At 34.0% G+C, this 13,674-nt stretch overlaps 1 protein-coding gene across 1 annotated transcript in view; it reads left to right on the plus strand.

Moving 5' to 3' along the window:
- The first annotated feature begins 3,767 nt into the window (after positions 1 to 3,767).
- The window catches only part of LOC118269252 (uncharacterized), a 74,494-nt gene continuing 64,587 nt past the window's right edge, over positions 3,768 to 13,674 (plus strand). The window contains exon 1 of the mRNA XM_035584264.2: positions 3,768 to 4,284. The gene's annotated coding sequence lies outside the window, so the exon portion shown is untranslated. The remainder of the gene's footprint in view (positions 4,285 to 13,674) is intronic.

Here is a 13,674-nt window from a genome sequence, read left to right on the forward strand (position 1 = left end):
AGAGGGGCAACGTTTTATAAAAAAAAGTTAAATTTGAGCTTTATACGACGTGCGATATTAATGGGCCAGTCATGTTGTCTTGTATATCTTTTTATTTTGTGGACCACAGTTTGGGAACCACTGTTCTAAACTAACTAAAGTTACGTACTACCAACTATTTTATCTCTCGGCTTTACTATCTACGATCTGAGTCACATACATTTGTTCCTAAGTCTTTGTTACCAGAACAGTGTGAGGGCGACGACGGAAGAATGATCGTCCGCTAATACTACTTCAAAATGGTGAATAGCCGGCCGTGCATTTTTATTGCAACCTTTTAAGAGAATTGACCAGTCGGCCGAAACTATTTTTAGAGTAAATTGACTTCTATTTCGTGGTTACTTGGTTTTATTTTTGAGTGTTGTGTGTTGTTGTTTACATGCCTGTTAAACGATTTCTTAGTGTGTGGGTTTACGAATTAATTGGTGAAATAAATTTTTGATATTATTGTTTAAAAACTCTTTATTGTCTTTAAATGCAGCTTTTACTCTTGTGGTTACAAATAGACTACGCTTCTACGATTACGACGATTTTTTTAAGTTCTAATAATAAGAACGGTGCGGGTGACTACCTACCACCAAACACGATATTCACTAAAATGAATGTGATGTTGTGATGCTTATGTTTTTTTTGTCAAAGAACCTACGTACGTAAGTAAGTACGATTACTTACTGAAGTCACATGAACATGAAAGTCAGTTCAGGTTACTAATAGATACAATAAAAGTAATCAGTTTACGTCCGACCTTCAAGACACCCACATGGCAACTTTCACTGAAATGTCACAAATTCAAGGAGTTCCGCTAAAATATCCTACGTTTCAAAATAAACTTAAATACAACGTGGGAGTGATGAAAATCGCTTTTCTTGCGCACGGTGATTAATTGTATTTTGCTATAGTACTTGATATGAATGTATTTTCCTTTATAAAAAGCTTAATGTTACTACTAGCCCTGTTTAATGCCAACGAACTAAAAATCAAAACGATTGAATTTATGACTTTACCAACGAAATAAAAAAATAAAACAATCTAAATAAAATAAAATTGTATAGTATTAAGTTTTAACAAACATATTTTTAAAATGTTATAGTATGAAATTTTAAAATACATATTTTTAGCACACAATAAAAATAACATATAAAAATATTTTATACACATGTGATATAAAAATAAAACAAATAAGTAAATATGAAACTCACTGAATTTTCCACGAAACGGTTCATATTAAAATACCCTCCATTATATGTAACGTTTCATTTTCTTTTAGTAACAATATAATAATATATTGTAAGTAGTAAGTAGCAACAAATTGTAACCCGTAGCCCCGTACGCAATGCAGTGACCCTTTTTTGACGAAGCCGGCTAGTGCGGAAAAATCAATTCTAATACTATATTTATACTATTTATTATTGTTTGCCATCAATGGGCTATTGTTATGTGACTGTGTTTCCATTGTTTGTGTTTTGGCTTCCTTGTTTGAAAATAAGTTACCAAGCTTAAACATATCACTTCTTAAAATCGAGTAGTGGTAATTAAAATTAAATGAGAAAAGGCGAATGGATCTTTTTTTTTTAAAAACGTTGCCCCACATTAGGATTTTCACCACGTGTCGTGGGTACGTTTAATCCCCGAAACATACAAGGTTCACATTATGGCACGTAATGCCACTGACCAATGTACACCGACTTTTCAACAATTTTTGTTGTAAGTCCCATGTAATAGGTGGTGCACCTATTGCTATATACCGGGCACACCCGACTCCGTGCTACTACGGCAGCCATTTTCGAAAATCCGAAGCCACCGCACCAACAGTGCAGCATTGGAATGGAATCTTCTTTTGATTTATTCTAGACTCGACCAACGAGTTGAATACTTTATAATATATATTTTTAAAATGTTGTATTAAAATCTAGCTAAGTACGTTCTCATGAAAATCCGTCTTCCCATTTAACATAATATAGTGATAAACCATATGCGGTGGTCAGTCGGTGTGGAAACAATTAAGAAGGGTTGTCAGCGATACCCTTTTAATTGTAGCGGTTATCGGGGAAGCCCATATGCAAGGACAGTTTACAAGGACCAGTAGAAATATCACCCCGAACTGGGTTCATTTCAGGGTTTTCACGACACATTTCTAAAAACAATGACGTCACAAATACGCAGAAGGTTTTAATGAAAAAACTTTCCTACATTTCAATTAGTATCCGTTCAAAGACTGTAATTTTCCGACGTTAACGAGTTTAATTTTATCGAAAATTAATTGCGACATCTTCATTGAAAACTTTTCACTCAACTTTAATACCTACCTAAATTTTCCTTCGACGAAACTTCGACAATACAAAGTATCTACGGTGTAACTCTAGGGGGTGACTGAGTAGCTGTTACGTTCAAGTAAATCTTAAACAAATTTTCTCTTCAATCACCCGTTCAAACCTTCAAGTGGATTGCCAAAACATTATTAAGAAAGTTCTCATCGCGTTTTGTGCTGAGTTTAATTATACAAAGTCAATAAAGACTGAGAGATATGTTATTTCCTTGTGTCATAAATTGAGAACTGTTCATTCAGTTTCTGTACGCGGTTGTAATGTAGCTATGTTCATTGTGGTTCGACGCTGATAAGGGCTAATGTGAGACTGTGATTACTAACATAATGAATGAGGATGTCTATGAAAGAAATGTATAACTGATGATGATTATTGCTCGATAGGCGACTCAGATAATGATGTTAGATATTTTTTTAATATACTTTGTCTCACACTAGGTTTTTCTCCTATGTCCTGGGTGCGTTTACAAATATACAAGTTCACATGCACATGAAACCTAGACCCGAAACAACAATTTGTGGTTCACACAAATAGTTGCTTCGTGCGGGAACCGAACCCGCTACACGTTGCATGGCAGCTAGTTGCCCAGCCACCGTCAACTATGCAGTTAATTATGTCACGATTCCAATCATTTGCACTACTAGTAAGTACACATTAACAGTAATCGTAAAACAGATAATGATTGGAAGAAAATAAATGTCAAATACATTCCTTGTACGTGTTTCTGTAAGATTGTAGTTGAAGAATGCTCTTACTTGATTTATGTGAAACAACGACGACTGAAGGAAAATACCTGCGAGTTTCCTTCAAAGACACACAATTGTAATATTCCCTGAAGGTACCCAGGGCTGTCACTCATAGAAGGGTTAACTGCAGGATATATTGCTTTAAATTACCTGTCAGTCTTTTTGCAAATCGAGTCAGCTATCGATTCGATACCGAACTCTGCATTGCAAGTGAACTTAAATTACATCGAATCGTCGTTGCGATAAATTTACATCATGACTTTGTTGATCAATATTTTATACATACGAAAATTTGTTTACGGTCTGAAAAGTACACGCAACTTATAATTATTATTCGATCGACAGACATATTTATTAAAATCAAACTTACTCGTTTCTGTTTTAGTATAAACCAAATCCGTTGAATACAAATTATCGTTGGGGATTACAAGTTTAAATCGCTTCTATGTGTATGGGCATGAGAGAAGTTGTGCGTCGGCGGCCGCGTGTGTGAGTAAATCACCATTAGTGTGTACATCATTTACAAGCCCAAAAATGTTACTTTCCCGCTTCCTCTCGCGGCCCGCGTGTAAGGGGTGCAGGTGTGTGCGTGAGCCGCCCTATTCTGATAGGTTCGCGAGCTCAATGTAGATGTGTAGGTGAACGGTCCGGGCTCGCGTAGCCCCCGCCAGTGGCGAGCCGGCCGTAGCGGCACTACGACGCGCCTACGCCGTAGCAGACGCGCTCGCATCTGTCCCCCCTACCCACATCATCGGACAATAGAACCGGCGACGATTCGTGGCGTTTTGTTATTTTTTTGTTAGATGTGAATAAAAGCGACTCTTTGTGATATTCACTCGTAAAAAGCGGAGACAGTATGCTGAAGGGACACCCTTTGTCCTCAAAAGAGACGGTTATTAAGGCAGCACTATGTAATTTTTGAACATTAATTTGTTGAAATGATAGCTTACAAATTGGGACAGTTTAGTCGTGTTGCGGTAGATTGAGTGGGATGTAAGGCAGCCGCAACGGGATTCAATGTTGTGTATTAATAAATAAGCGCGAGGAAGCCAATTTGGCGTAATATTGTAATCCATGTGACGCTAGTGTTGGTGTAACGTAATTAATATCAGACAATTGTTCGCTGCTTGCTGGAATGGAGTTTGTATTTCTGCTTCCACAAATACAAATATAAGGTATCTACAATATCACAATACTTTGAAACACTTCTCATTTTTCCTTGCAAACATTTTTATGTTCACTCTATCCTACTTTTTTCTTTGTTGTAATATTTATTTACCACAAAGTTACTTGCTAAAATAACTCACATACCTACTTAGATTAATTAAAAAAACTTTCAAACCAATCGGATTACTCTAGAATATTTTTTAAACCAAAATATAAGCGCGGTCTTTTTATCTTTCACAACGAAAAATCTCCTACAATTTAATCTGGTGTTAATTAAACGTCGAGCGATAATTAAACATTATTTATAAATGATGTGACCGTAATTAAACTTGCATAATTAAAACGATTAATTAAAAATTAAATAGCAATAAGCTTCATGAAATTTTTATTTTGTTTTATGTCGTATTGAAGTACATCGACTAACATATTATTTTCAGTATTCTTAATCAACTGATTATGAACGATACATGTTTTTTAGGCTCTAATATACTTCTTTTATATTTTGTTTAGTTCATTGTTGCTTAGTAGCTCCGAGTTTTCAGACAAATATTTCTTATCTTCCGACTCTGAGCTGTTATCTGTCATTTACCTTAATCGCTCTCTGTTATACATAAGTAAAATACATAGCTAAATATTTCTAAGCTCTCTTCTATCTTCACAAATTCTAGGGCTACGAATTGTTGGTTTTTTTTGTTTATTTAAATAAATAGCCAATTTTGATAATGATTATTACAAGTATTTGTAAATATAGCATATATGATTAGTATAAAAAAAAGTAAGCTCAGTTGTTCATTGACTTTTAAGCAAATACTACGTTTATCGTTTACGAAATAATGTTTTAATTAATAACTTGAAAATCCCTTGCATTCAAAACCGCTGTATGCAAGGGTTGAGGTTGTCGAAATGCTTCATGGATGCATAGTCACAATAAGACAAGTACGAATTAATTTAGGTAGTACCTAGCTATAGTCTAGTCTTATACCTAGCCTTTAATTCTACATCCACTATGTACAGAAACATGAAATAAGAAACCTCAATAATATAATTATTTATATTACGGACTAAAACTGGAACTTTTCGCGAAATCTTTACGAGTATAGAGTATACTTATTTAAGTATACTTAATAATACTCTATAAGTATAATATATAGTATGTATACTTTCATAGGTAGAGTATACTATGTATATTTTTACATGTTTATAGGAACTATAAACATGTAAAAATATTTTAATAGCTCTTCATGGTACTTAACTCTTCTTAAACGACTGCACCGCAGTTTATAAAACTCTTTGTAGTATCTAGATGAAATTAGATTCTCACTAAAAAGCTGTAGGTGGGGCTACTGTTCAGCTTAGTAACGTATGGACCATGTGGTGCATGCATGGTGGATTACATAACATATTGATGCATTTATAAAATCCTAAAAAGATTAAGTGGTTTACTAATTAATAACTACTGGTTAACATATTTGTCCATACATTTTTCTATTTATGATAATTCCAAACACCCACTTTTCATGTTTATATTATTTACTGTTATTTTCAACTAACTTCTGTCAGCGGCTTCACAGCCTTCCCCAGGGATAAAAATCTATAGCTATCTTCGCTCAAGTCAGCTCATACCCTGTCTGTATACAAAATTTCATGAAAATTCGTTCAGTATTTTCAGTGTGATGGACGGACAAATATCCAAACAAATAAGTTTTCACACTTATAATGTTAAGTGTGACACATGATTAGTTTTCGGGACTTGGTTGCCCCATTAGTAGAAAATTACGACTGGCGTGTAAATGGTCTCGGTTTCTATTCCTGTATTGGGCAAAATACAATTGGGTTTTTCCAATTTTTTGAAAATTCTCGTATACTACGATAATAAGTTCAATTAGTTTCGATTGTACTCGATATATGGCAATACAAGCTTACTCCCTGTAACCTGAGACTTAGGTGACAGGTGGGTGTTACATTTGAAATATGTACTTTAACCAAACCCTTGGAGGCATGGTGTGATGTTACGAATGTTGTGTTACAATACGAGTCTAAATTCACATACCGGATACAAACTAGACTCAATAAAATCAATGACAGTTTCATGAATCAGTTTTGAATGTAAATAAAATTTTATGAAATTGCCAACATTATACAGGCACTTTGTTTGAACAGTAGGTTCATAGAGGTCAAATTGGGTTCAAAAGTTTTACATGAACAAAGTCCTAGGTACGATTAGTGTATATAAAGAGCTTTTAATTTCAACCTTTGTTACTATGCAGTCTGTATTGTATGTTGTACATGTGTGTGTAATAATATTTAGCATTTAGTTTTTTCTTTAAACTAAAGTAATTAAATACTGTTTAGTTAGGCGAGTTAAATGTCGTTAACACATTTAGTAAAAGTTAGACAATTATACAATTATGTTTTAAAGAATTTAATATTTTCATAATTTACGGGTTAAAGAGTTTATCTCGTTAAGAACTTCATTTTGGTCTCATTAGGTAGTTTGATTTTGGGTTTATTATTATTTTTAAAGAATTAAACTGTTCTACAACAGTAGTGTAGTCGTCCTTTTAAGTAAAAGTTAATATCACATATCTTAAAAAACAAAAACTTCAAAAAGCAGACAGAGAAACGTACAATTCAATTTGACGTTTCTAATGTGCCTAATTTAAGGACTAATAATTGAAATAAATACTTTGACTTAGACAATTGTAATAAATAAATGAAAAATCTTAACACACATTTCGTACAACACTCAAAATACTTATTTACACTCAAACATCAGGTATCTTTGATTGCTATGCAAATCCGAGCCTCTCAGTACCTGACGTACATTTTACTTACGTCGACTTGAATGTTTATATAAAATCAGTGGCTTGCTACATTTTCGCAGCTCCCAATCTCCCGCAGAATCTAATTATGCTGAGGTACTGATTCTGGCCAATTTAATGAGTACGTGATCACTTCTTTGTGTGTAATCATGTGTTTTTGTTGCGTATTGAGCTGATTCTTTTTTAACTGAGGTTGAGATTTTTTTTGGGTATGAAAAGTTTGAAATAAAAAATAAATATTGACGTAACTGTAAAAACTTGTTTCACATTGCCTGGATAGCCTTGCATCAAATAATTTTGCGCTTTAGCGTTTTGTCTCAGATTACTTTCATAAGTTTATTGGGCACTTACTCGTATATAAAGGTCGCGCTAAGAAAACTTAGAGTCAGAATTTTGTAAAATAAAAAAAAAAAAGATTTGAGAACGATATTTTGCGATAAGCTGGTATCCCACTAATACGGGACGGAAACAGAACTGAACTAATTCTACATTATCAGTCTCCTTCTAATAAAACGGTAGATATACTCGGTAGAAGAAATTGGACGCACATGCTTAAGCTGTAGTACGTAGGTTTTCAGGGCTGGTGTGATCAAATATCCTTATTTAACGCAAGGGTGAGGTCACACAGTCACAAACTTATAGTTAACAAAAGACCCAAAAGAAAGGACAACACTGATTGCAAACAACCACTAGAAAAATGAAAACAAATTCCAAAAAAAAAACAAACCAATTTGACGTAATACATTGCAGGCTGTTACAAGTTAATCCTTCGTACAATCGATAGCTGTTCAGTGTTCAGCGTCCAATGTTCAGTGTTCAGTTGTGCAGTTGTTCAGTACACCCACACTTTGTCTATAACGAACGTAGAGAAATACTTTTGAAATACCAAAGGCCAAGAATGTTTAAGTTCAACCAAGTTTATAAAATGGAGAAATGCTTACTTTTACAGCTTCACCTTTGTTCTTCACGAAGCTGAACTCTCTTTGGATTTATGTCGGTTTACTGTGGTTATGTTAAAATTGTACGTTTTATAAGTGTAAGGGTGCTTTACTTACAAAGATGTGCTATGCTTCGTTGCTGTGGATGAGTTCGGCTTTCACCAATCATATTCATTGGTACACATAGCTTAGCTCTAGCGAAAATGGATTCCGTAAGCATGTTTGCAACTTCAGTGGTATAAAAAGAAAACTAATACCTATACCGGCATAATTATCAAACTTTTCGACAAAATTTTAATTAATTCCATAAGACAATGATGTGTTTGAATCTACACCTATAGAACGAGTATCCAATTAAACAATACCGATCCCCGAATATTGTTTCTGGGTGTCATCATTTGCGACTGAAGATTGACGAGATCGATACCAAACTTCATCGTGGAACACAATAGACGCAACCAAAACCCACCTTTAAGTCCTGTATACACTTGCAACAATTCCCCGTTGTTACGCCCAGCGGTGTTGTTTGCAGTACTAGCGATACCGCGATTGACTGGGTTCATTGTTTGACGCGGCGGGCGTAACTCTATTGTGGACGGAAAATGTCATAGCCCACTCCGATGTGTACCCGTCCTATGTTGCGTTCGATGTATTGTATTTTACGCAGTTTTATGTCAACTTTGATATGTCTGTGGAAATTTTACACAATTTCGCGCCGTCAGTCGATGTCGACCCGGTTTTACAATATTAGTCCGTGACACTTTTTTTTCGTTGAAAACAAGAGCAAAATGTACTAAACCGAACTGTGGGACGAGTAAATATTTTTCGTAATTAATGTTTTGAAAAATGAAACTAGTTCAACGGATTGTCATGTCACAGAGGTACCTCTGGGAGTATGGATGGACCGCAAAATGTTCCGAACTATGGAAAAAGTTGTGACGTAAATAATCCACGGAAAAATTTCGTTTAACTGGCTGTATATTTTCGTAGATAAACTTTATTATTTTTTGAAACAATACACCCGACATTCATGCGTAAAATGTGACTTTTATCAATGAATTTTATCGATATGAAGCTCGAAGTAATTTGTATAGGACTTATTGTTATTGTTGTATTATTTTCTGCCAATACTACGTTTATTACTACGATACAGTTTCCAGAATTGTTCGATTGTGTCGTCAATAAAGCTGACAAGTTGTGTAGCCTCCAGTCATATTTTTTTATTAGTCTCGCACACAATAACGGTCCAAACCAGAACGTGGTACAAAAAATATAAAGATAATTGTTTTCTCTTACGAAGTAGGTTCTACTGGCTTTTCTAATAAATCAGCCGAAGTGTGATTAAAAGGTCAACGTAAACGAGGTTTATTGTTAATACCGCATATGAGAACTGAATTTATTTATTGTATGGGGTATTTCCAGTAACTACACCTACGCACATATTTTATAAATCTTATGTATTTTGGGAATGAAACAGTTAGGGGTGAACGAAAACAAAAATTAAACCCGGGTGATTTATGGTTACAGAGTAATAATTCAAATAAGAAATAAGTCTTATTTTTACTTCTTAGTTTAACTTATTATTTGTTTTTAATTTGGTGACAAATTTTATAATAGATAAAATAATAATAAACACACGTCTTTGTACCAAGAAGTAAATACTCATGTGTTACTTTGTAGAGCACTTTTGTCCAGAGTAAGTAATAGAAAATTTAAATACTGTAGCTAAAAGAAACCATTATATTCCATATTTTAGAAAGTAACAATGTGTGATCAAAAGTCATTATAACTCAGTTGCATGTGCTAATGCAATTAACATAAATAATATCTCCCCTTGAATAAACAATCCCAACCAACTTTTACTTAAGAAATTAAACTTGGAAAGTAATAAAATAAATTAAAATTCCAAAGTCAAAAAGCGCAGTGAAGTAAAATAAAAAAAAAATTGAGCAACTATTTTAGTTTCAGTAAATTTGTTCGAACGAAGCCTGTTTGCGAAGCGGGCTATTCTATAATATTCTGTTCACCGGACGCTTACTTGCCGTTGAGTCAATAGAGGCTTCAAATGAGATTTTAAATAAAAATGGCTCGTTTTTAAATGACAGTTGCTTTTTTATCTCAGTGCCCTGGTTCAGATTTAATACCATTTTTACGAAGCATTTCTTTTTTTTTGGTAGTTGAAATTCGAGTTACAGATTTTTTTTTGAGGAGTAATGTTTTGGTTTTTCTTTTATACATTGAGTGGAGTATTTAATTTTCGACAGAAGGGTGAATGAAAGGCAAGATAGATAAATGATTGCATTCATGAGATTACGGAGAATTTGAAAAAGAAATGGGTTTTCATAAATAGCTCGGATATTTGAGTCAGAAAAGGATGGAGATATATACATTTATTATTCTTCTAACATGGATGATTGTAATGCCAGATATTACAACAAATTTACAAGTCGAGTTCTTCTTCAAATGGTTACTTGAGTAAACCGATACCATAACAATTAATTCAATATGTCTCACGAAAGTTATAATAAAACAGATTTAGAGCAGAAAAAACTAAAATTTGAACCTAAAAATACATACAAAGAGTTTTCAAAGCCTTGTAACACAATTTAATTCAGATTTGAGTTCGATAATAACGTTTTTACACACAAAATCAATTGAAACAAGTATTTTGAAACCGCATACGGGTCTCGCAAAAAGTTTTGCCTTGATCACGCGTGTGTAAGTGTATCAAACGGGTACAAAAACCACAAATCGTACGATTAAAGAAAAACTTCTAGATTGGGTATAAAGGTTTGTTAATACGAGTTTATTTTCTGTATCGTTAAAACTTTAAAGTTTTAACTTTTTAATGAGATTTTATTGCAATTTGCTTGTAGGTAATATGGAGTTATTTATTCTAACAATGATGTGTTTGAGTTTAGTTGCTTGTCTTTCTTTCGCGTCACAACACGGAGTAATTTTGAGGTATGATTATTGTGTTGTACCACTGTGTTCTAAGATAGGTTGCTGGAGAGTGATATGATACTATTTTCCTGACACAACGACGGCAAAGCCGAGGGAAATTACTAGTACCTAATTATGTTGTTATGAAGTTATTATTTTCTAATTTTTTTTAAGAACTTTCTGAGATGTTGTATACCATAGACCCGGACCCTATATAAACAAATAAAAAAGTATCCGTAAAGATATCACTTATCACACACCTTTTAAGAATAAATATTACATTTCCAAAATATCTGATATATTTTGTAACAGCAACTAAAAATCACACCAAACTCCACAGGAATTGCGGAAATATGATAAGAGATTTTATAGCGAAAATTGTTGAAGCTTCGAAGCCAATGTCGTGGTCAGGTGTAGTAGTCCTTTATGTGCCACGGTCCGAAGAATGCGATCATTGTAGTTCTCCAGCGTCACCTCTAACTCGATGCTCCTTGAATCGAGAAAATTGAATCGAGTTTGCAGTACCTCTTTTGGAAATTTATTTTATAACGTACCGTATACGAGATACTTGTACAGGAGGTGTTGGAAAGTGTTTGGTAAAACGGGTTTTGGGAGATTTTAGATTGTTATAGAGTTTTGTTTTATACTATGCATAACTACATTTGTCTAGTTTTTATTAATGTTACTCACACATCATCAGTCTATAAGTGCCCACTGCTGACCAAAGGTCTCTTCTCACACAGAGAAGGTTTAAGCATTAATCACCACGCTTGTTCAATGCGGGTTGGCAATTTCAAACTTATAAGCCCAGGTTTCCTCACGATGTTTTCCTTCACCGTTTGTCAGTGGTGTCTAAATAGTCTTAGAAAGTACATATAACTCGAAAAAAGTCACATTGGTACTTGCCGTTGGCAGACTTCGAATCGTCACTCACATGTATAAGAAGCAAACGTCTTAAACCACTATGACATTGTTATTACACAACGATGTTATTAATTTATTTTATTTTATAGAAATAAGATAAACCTGTATTTAATATACTCACATGTTTCTGCGACGAATAATATGAAATGTCCAAATATAAATCAAAGATATATAAACGTGACACTTTCACAATTTTATTCAATGTCTCTTATGACATGTTCTTTGAGATATTTTAAGAAAATAGCTCTTCATTATTTTGGACTGAATATAGAGTTGTAGATGTTTGAGACTTATTGATATCAAGAATAAAACACCCACTGTTACGAAACTAAGTCATTCATTGTTATAAATATAATATAATTTAATAGTAGAATATAATCAACAGACATTAAAAAACAAAAAAATGTCACTAATATTATAAATGTGAAAGTTTGTGTGTTTATGAGTAAGTTTGTTACTCAATCAGGACAAAGCGGTTAAAGGGATTGAGATGAAATTTGGAAGAGTGGTAAATTATGGTTTGGAATGACATATAGGGTATGTTTTTTTTTATTCCACTGTAACGCGGGTCAAGTCGCGCACAGAAGCTAGTGCTCCATAAGTTAATAAAAAAACATGACTCTACAAATAATTCAATACAACTGCAGTACTAAAGTAATTTTTCGTTATAAATAAACAAAGTTTCTTCAATCTCTAATAAAATTACGTCCATGGGAAAGCAGGTTTCGAGTTATTAATAAAGATATAATTTCTACCCGGTTATGGGTGCGAAACACCATCAGTTACGCAATTAAACACGCCAAATGTTTCCCTGTCCATTGAGATTTGCATACAGATATGTGATTATAGCCAAAATGGGTTTATGTTGCGAATTTAATGTGTGCAAAAAATATTATATGTGCGTAGGTATAAAATGAATATTGCGACTCGGAAAACGTATGATGAATTTTATGAGCAAATTTTGGAATAAGTAAACGTAGTATGTAGTGAAAATATTTCAATTTCAGATTTTCACAACATCGTTTTCCAGACCTTTGGTTCCTTTTGAAACCTTCGACAAAATCCCATTATGCCATCTATCGTTCATTTTTGTGTATGGGGAGTAATTTATTTTTAAAATTCAATCATTTGTCTCCAAGTTGACATTTTAGCGTCGCGTTCCACGCGCTGCTCAAAGTGCCATCAGACCACCACAGATGGGGCCCAGTAGGGCTGATGCCTGATCCGGAGCTGCGGATTACCTAGCAGGTTTACCGGCTTGAAAAGCAGGAGTAGGAACGGGGTGGTTTTTAGTCAGAGTCTGACACTCTCTCTTGCTTCACTTAAGGCGAGAAAAGTCATTGGATGATTTTCCCCCCTTAAAATAAATAAGTCGGCATTTTTATTTATTAGATCAATGGACTTATCATTAATTATATAAAAAAAATAAACATCATTATCAGAAACAGAACACATGACAACTACAAGTAAATTAAGTCAAGTGTGTAACTGTGTCCTCGAATCTATATCTTTATTACTTCATTCTAAGATGGCGGCCATCGGATGTCCGCTAAACAGGTCAATGTGCGCGATGCCAGACATCCACCCATTTATTAAAGTTGGTCGCTTCGTCGAGACTCTGTGATGAACCACTAGAATAGAATGTTAGCGACATATTGACGACCTAATACATTTTCCTGTTAGTAGCTTGGTAGGACTTCATGCGATATTAAGCCTTAGAGTAATAAAAGTAAGCCACAATTAACATTGACTCGCTTATGCACTCTACAAC

This window comes from Spodoptera frugiperda, chromosome 2 (assembly GCF_023101765.2).
Source record: "Spodoptera frugiperda isolate SF20-4 chromosome 2, AGI-APGP_CSIRO_Sfru_2.0, whole genome shotgun sequence".
In the NCBI taxonomy this organism is placed as follows: domain Eukaryota; kingdom Metazoa; phylum Arthropoda; class Insecta; order Lepidoptera; family Noctuidae; genus Spodoptera; species Spodoptera frugiperda.